This window comes from Asterias amurensis, chromosome 12 (genome assembly GCF_032118995.1).
Source record: "Asterias amurensis chromosome 12, ASM3211899v1".
NCBI classification, from domain to species: Eukaryota; Metazoa; Echinodermata; class Asteroidea; order Forcipulatida; family Asteriidae; genus Asterias; species Asterias amurensis.
The window spans coordinates 4481162-4488094 of NC_092659.1; the positions used below are offsets into that span (position 1 = coordinate 4481162).

At 37.6% G+C, this 6933-nt stretch overlaps 1 long non-coding RNA gene across 1 annotated transcript; it reads right to left on the reverse strand.

Moving 5' to 3' along the window:
• Positions 1–750: 750 nt before the first annotated feature.
• LOC139945565 (uncharacterized) lies at positions 751–6700 on the reverse strand. Its single transcript, XR_011787088.1, has 3 exons — positions 6402–6700; positions 5898–6189; positions 751–2659 (listed from the first exon to the last, which is right to left on the reverse strand). It is a non-coding gene; the product is annotated as an uncharacterized lncRNA (long non-coding RNA).
• Positions 6701–6933: the final 233 nt, after the last annotated feature.

The window sequence follows — 6933 nt, forward strand, 5'->3', positions numbered from 1 at the left end:
TGAACACGTCAGATGTTCAGGATAGGACAACATTGACAGCTAATCCGTGGAAGAATTTTGCGAGGCTCATGATGATACATTTTTTTAAACCGCGATCTCAGACTTGAAATTAAGTCTAGGAGTCATGCAGACGTTGTTAATCCATAAAAGCTATAATATAGCTGGGGTCACCTTCAGGAGGTGGGACTTTTATATCGGTACATCAGCAAGTAGTAATAAGCCACACATTATTAATTTTAAGGCTTTGCCTGCGAATGTGTGGTTTTAATAGCGTTTCAATGCAATCTCCTTCTTGTTTAATAAATATACAGTGTATAATTATGTTTTTATCGTAGGCATGGGTCAGGCTGTGCATATAAGTTTATATTAAGATGACTGTTTTTATAGTTTTTAATAAAAGTCTATAGCCCCTGTCCAACTTGTAATCACTGAGCATTATTATGTCTGCAAACATTGCTAGCTTGATCCACACTGTCATTCTATTACGCTTTTACAATTAAATTTCTTTCGTATAAATGTTTACTTTGTGCTCAATTGAACGTATGATAAATGTAATGAACATAATTCGCATGCCTCAAATTGAAATCGGTTTAATCTGTAGAGGAAAAAATGCTGATTACAAATCCAACAATAATTTTGCAAATAGTAATGAACGGGGAAAACCTAGTTATAACTTCCGTACTAAGTTACACAATAACTAGAAGCTCAAATTTTGTTTTGTTTTAATAGACTGTGTACGTCAAACAAAGATTTGTTTATCAATTCTATTTATTAACATTATATCAAAGAAACAATGATTACGAACAATAAAAACTCTCGTTACAATGTTTATAAAATTAGTTTGAGCTTTTTTTCTTTTTTAATAGACTGTGTACGTCAAACAAAGAACTATTTTTTTATCAAATCTACTTTTTAATATTATATCAAAGAACCAATAATTATAAACAATTCAAATATTCGTTACAATCTAAAAAAAATAAGTTTGAGCTTTTTTACCAAAAAATATATTGGAAAAAAAAATTAAAATCTGGGACAAGGATGCTTAACTTGATCTTAGTTTTTTAGAAACTACAATTTGTAAATCCACACCCGAATAATATGCAACTATCTAAGAGCACGGGCGTAAAAATTAACTCGTGACGCAGATAGTCATCGTAAGAAGACCTTCAACTACCCTTAGTTCTTTTCTAACTAAACATTTCTTGTTTGTGGCCACGGTTCCATGAAAAAAGTATTGCAAACAAAAGTATAACGATGTCACGTGACAAGCCCAAAAAGTAAACTGTCCTACAAGCTGAACACTGAGGGCGCACTTGTGATCCCTACATACGGCTCTGCCCTACATAAAAAAAGCCTATGTTCCTTGCCCGGTCAGATTTTTGGCCGATTGACTCAAAAATTTGGATTTAAAATTCAATAGGTATTTTGATGGGGGTCGAGAAAGTTAAAAGCTTTCATTTGAGCCATTGATCGAAAAAGTCCGCCAATTATTAGTAGCAGTGAAATAAAGTGCTCAAAATTATTTTTTGTCGGGATCCCGACAGTATATCACGTGACCAATTCTTATGTGTTTTATAAGAAACGTTTTAAATTTTTGTCATGGTTCCTGACCATCAAAAGTAAAAGTTAAACTTTTTTTCGTTAGAGCTGGTGATACTCTTTGATATACCATTCATTCAACAAAATCTATTTTTTTAATGTTTGGGGCCAAACAAACCTGACATAGCATCTTTAACACTTACTCATCTCTTATATATATTATATACACTTCTCTGAAAATCATTGTACAGCTTAAACTATAAGCATTTTAAAATAAAACCTTCTGTAATTTAGCCCAAAGATAACAGTTTCAAAGTTTCATTTAATTGCCTGCAAGTCTATTTATATATAAAGTGACAACCATTGTATTAAGTGTTATCACAGACCTTTTCGCAAATACTGGGGCGCGCGCGTAAAGCTTAAAATTGATGCATTGTGGTCTAGCTGGTATCCAAATTTGATCCATATCTATCCCACAATGCACCTCATTCAACAGTCTGCGCTTGCGCATTGGTATTTGCGATAAGGTCTATTAAGATTTAAACGTGACAGTAGACCTCCCTACCCTCTGCATTATACAATGACCCACTGCATTGCGACACACGTTTTTTGTAGTCAAATTACACGCACAAGTTTAGGTAAACAGTGGAGACAGGCCTAAAACTGTGGCCTTTTTGAAAATTAATCGTTTTCTCATTTTATGAGCTTATTAGACAATATTAATGTTTACATCCTCCTCAGCATTGGGGGACTTTTGGGACAGTTGGTGGCAGCAGACTTACCAGGTAAAATCCATTGTTCTCGGTAATGAGCGCATGCTACAGAACTACGTAAACAATGGAAATTTACCAAGTAAGTCTGCTGCCACCTAGCGCCTCAAAGTTTCCCATTCAGATCATCTTCAATTTTTTTAAGACCGCCATTGTTGCTGCAATTACGAATCCAATCACTGATATAACAGTTGTAGCTTTCCAGCAGTATTCCCCGATCATTGCACCGTATGTGCGCCTTATAGGCTGTGCATACATGACGAAAGATTGACTATCTCTCTCCATTCGGGGAAAGGCTTCAGTAAGCTCATCATCCGAGTTGATATTGTAGACACTGCCATCACCCGGGTCTTACAAAAAAATAAAAGCATAGAGAGTAAAAACACACAGGGCTATTGGCGGCCATCAGGGCAAAAAGACAACTACCAAAATAAAAAGATTGCCAGAAATATATCGAGTCAACCACAAAAATAAAAACAATTGCCAGAAATATATCGATCCCTATAGAAATTTATCAAGAAATTTATCAATCACCAGAAATACATCAAATCCCAGAAATATATAAATCCACAGAAATAATATCAATTCCCAGAAATATATCAATCCCCAGAAATAGTATCAATTCCCGGAAATATATCAATCCACAGAAATATTATATAAATCCCCAGAAATAATATCAATTCCCAGAAATACATCAATCCCCAGAAATAGTATCAATTCCCGGAAATAATTATATCAATCCCCAGAAATATATTAATCCCCAGAAATACATAAAATCCCAGAAATATATCAATCCCCAGAAATAATATCAATTCCCAGAAATAGTATCAGTTCCCGGAAATATATCAATCCCCAGAAATATATAAATTCCCAGAAATATATCAATCCCCAGAAATACTCCCCTCCCCTGAAATATATAAAGTCCAAGAAATATATTGAGCGCCAAAAATATATCAACTACCAGAAATAAATAAAACCCCGAAATAATTATATCAATTCTTAGAAATGTACCAAGCGCCACAATCAAGCTTCAGAAACGTACAAGCGCCAGAAATATATCAATCCCCAGAAATATATCAAGCGCTACAAATAATATATCAATATAATCAAGAGCGCATTGTGCAGAAGGGGGCCTACAGAGCTAGCTAGAGAGGGCGCTAGCTTGAACAGCTCGTTAAAAACGGACCAGAGGACATGGAGGACCGACTTGGGCTCAGTGGAGCTCAAACTCTCTCTATGTTCACGTTCAGCACAGAGCATTCAGTGGTCTTTTTTAATAACCATTCCCTAACAGTTTGACGTTGATTTGTTGTATTCCAAATAGTCAAGGCATTAGTTAGAACAGACCTTATGTTTGATGTTTAAATGCAAAAAAGAGTTGGGGTTTCAAGGAGAAACGGGAGGCTGGAGGGGGTAAAAATTAACCTTTTTTAGTTTGTGATAATAATATCGAGCCATTTTATGTATACCTTTAATGGATGGCTGAAGAACATATTTTCAGTGCTTTTTATAAGCTGCACTTCATCAGTCACAATTTGTTTTGCTTTTATCCTTTTTATGAGAGTTTTGGTTTATTTAGACAAGAGGATCCAGCAAGACATGTATTTTCGTTTGTTTTTGGTATACGTAGTCTCGTCTAGATCAAAGCAGTGGTTTAGTTTTAGTTTTGTGTACCCAACTCTTGTTCCTGTAGTAGGTCAAACAGGATTTGCAAGTTCTGTTCGTCCATTTTTTTGATTGTGTTTTCTTCGGTTGAAGCTTGCAATCTAGCTCGAATTAGTTGGTCTTTTATGTTCTTTTGTCTTTTGTAGGCTGATAGAGGAGGTGCAGGAAAAAGGCTATGAAGGAAATCACTATCATTAATAAGGTGCCAATGTTTTAACAGTGCACGTTTGAGACTTGAGTGTTTGATCTGTGGGAAAAATGGCAAAGTAAAAACAAGCGGTGGAGTTGTTTCTTTCTTGATTAGGTGGTGCAATCAACATTGAATTTCTGTGGCCATCATTCGATGCCGTGAAGCGGGTCAATTCTGCTGTGTTGTATGTGCTTTGTTGCTTGACGATAGGGAGCAGGAAAAAGTCCATATATTTTGAGATTTGTTGAGTTGGAGCCCCACAACCACTGATAATCGGCCTTCCCACCAAACCGAGTACCATCTGGTGGATTTTTGTGGATCTTTGGTAAAAGGTTAAAGGTAAAAAAAAGAATATAACCACAGATCACAGGACACCGGATAATTTATACACAGACACACACACACACGGGACGTCCATATGCGATATGCATGAAAACGAAGCGGGAGGAACAGCGCCCTCTACTGACACTTGCGCTTGATTTTGATATTATTTCTTCGTTTCTGGGGATTGATATATTTCTGGCGCTTGTACGTTTCTGAAGCTGATACATTTGTGGCGCTTGGTATATATTTCTGGGAATTTATGTATTTCGAAGTTTGATTTATTTCTGGAGGTTAATATATTTGTGGCGCTTGATATATTCCTGGAAATTTATACATTTCGGGATAATACACTTCTGGGAATTCATGTATTTCTGGGTATTGATATATTCTGGGGATTGATATAATTCTGGCAATCTTTTTTTTTTATTTTTGGCAATCTTTTTATTTTTGTAGTTGTCTTTTTTGCCCTGATGGCCGCCCATACTGAGCTCCATTTTGTACGGAAGCCGGAAGTGCCAGGTGAAGCATTTTTTCCACATAAATTATCTGGCGGCCCGCCACTGGCGGCCGCCAGTAGTCAGTGGTGGACGTCAGATAACACAGTGGTGGCTGCCATGTCACTGCGGTGGCCGCCACATAATAAAGTGAGGGCCGCCAGATAATAATATTGGCGGCAGCTAGATATTAATAACGTTACAAAACAAATTTCTCGTGCATGGAAACAATAATTATTTCACCTTCCGTAAATTGGTTGCCATCATAACTTGCCCAGTAAACAATATAGTTATTATCCCACCAAGTCGTTTTTTTTTTTTTATGTTTTTTTAAGTAAACTTGGTGAGAGATGTTCCTGAAAGCAGAAAGTCGGTTTTGTATTGGTGTTTAGTCACTCGTCTATCTTACAATACTCGTGATAACCCGACAGAGGGCGCGCTCTTCGTTCTTGAGTTAATCAGACCAGCTAACGACTAGTTGCGACAGTCGGGCTCGGAAGCTAAGGCCGTGTCCGAATTGGTGACTTTGGCTACAGCTACGGCTAGATCAGCGCGTCTGTCAGTGTTGAAGAATAGCAGACGCGCGCGCCTAGCCGTAGCTGTAGCCGAAGTCGCCAATTCGGACACGGCCTATGAATCGAACCAAGGATAGTGACGCCCTCTGTTGTTTGAATTGATCACACCGCAGATCAAAGATCATTACATCGGTGGGTTTCCTCATTGCGGAAGAGCCTAACTTTTGTTTGTATACATAGAGTATATAGCTCTATGTTTGTATATAATTGGAAGGCAAAAAGCCAACAGAAAAATGTGGCGTTTTTTGCAATGATATTATGGAAACAAATAATTCGATCTGAGACATAATAAAGTCTGAGGAAAATTCGGAGGTGATACAATTGTTTTGCAGTTAATTACCTTTCCAATACAGTTGAAGAGGTCTGTTCTGATCTAGTTTGAAAATCTTAGTTATGACAGAACGCACATCCTCATAACGAGGAGGCGCAGTACCATGAGTAGGTACACGAGTAAAACGGGTTTCTCCGTCTCTACCATTTCGACTCGGAGCGGTCTTGTAGTACGTCACTTTCAGGCGTGTTCCATCCGCTAGATTTTCGTAGTCAGCCATCACCAAAGTTGATGGGATATGATGATGATGGTGCACCAACGATATTCCAGAATAGGAGCAGTCTGACTCTGAGTATGCTCACTGCAAAAAACGCGAGGAGACACGTACAATTTACTTTCTGTATATACATGTACATACACCCGTTCCAGACGGACGCTCCAGAGTACACAGACTTTTATGATGGTCCATTATAAGTACTATTATGATGATCCATGTATAAAACCAAACTACGAAATCGAACACGTAGGCCTCCTGAACAAAACTGTTTCACATACAAATTATTATGTACTTACTGTGGTTGCCACAAAGTGTTGTTTTGAGAATACTTTGTATAGGCCCCTCACCGAAGCAACGACTTTCGAGCGTTTAACAAACCCAGCGCTTCTGAGGAAGGAACTATGTGTTTGGAAAGGGGATTTCCCGAATCCAAACTCAATTACATCATTTTAAGCCTAGCTTGATTTAATAATTTTATGTGATTTTATCCTTGTGTACAAGGTTGTTCCGTGTGTACAAGGTTGTTCCGTGTTTGCTGCTCGTAAAAAAAAGATGTATAGAAGTAACGCTATCCACGGCAGTGCTTATATTATTTGAAATGTGGAGGATTGACTTCGAATGGAATTCCCCGTGTGAATACCCATACTACTGAAACAGTGCTCTGCTGCCACCTTGTGTCGTAAAGGTGTCCAATACTTACACAATAGTTAATAGTAATATTTAATGAATAATGAAGTGAGACATGTAGCCTCCCCGTATCGTTTTTAGCTTCATCGTTTCAATCATGATTGTGCAGCCGTCGATTTCACCAAACTCTTCCTAACTTAG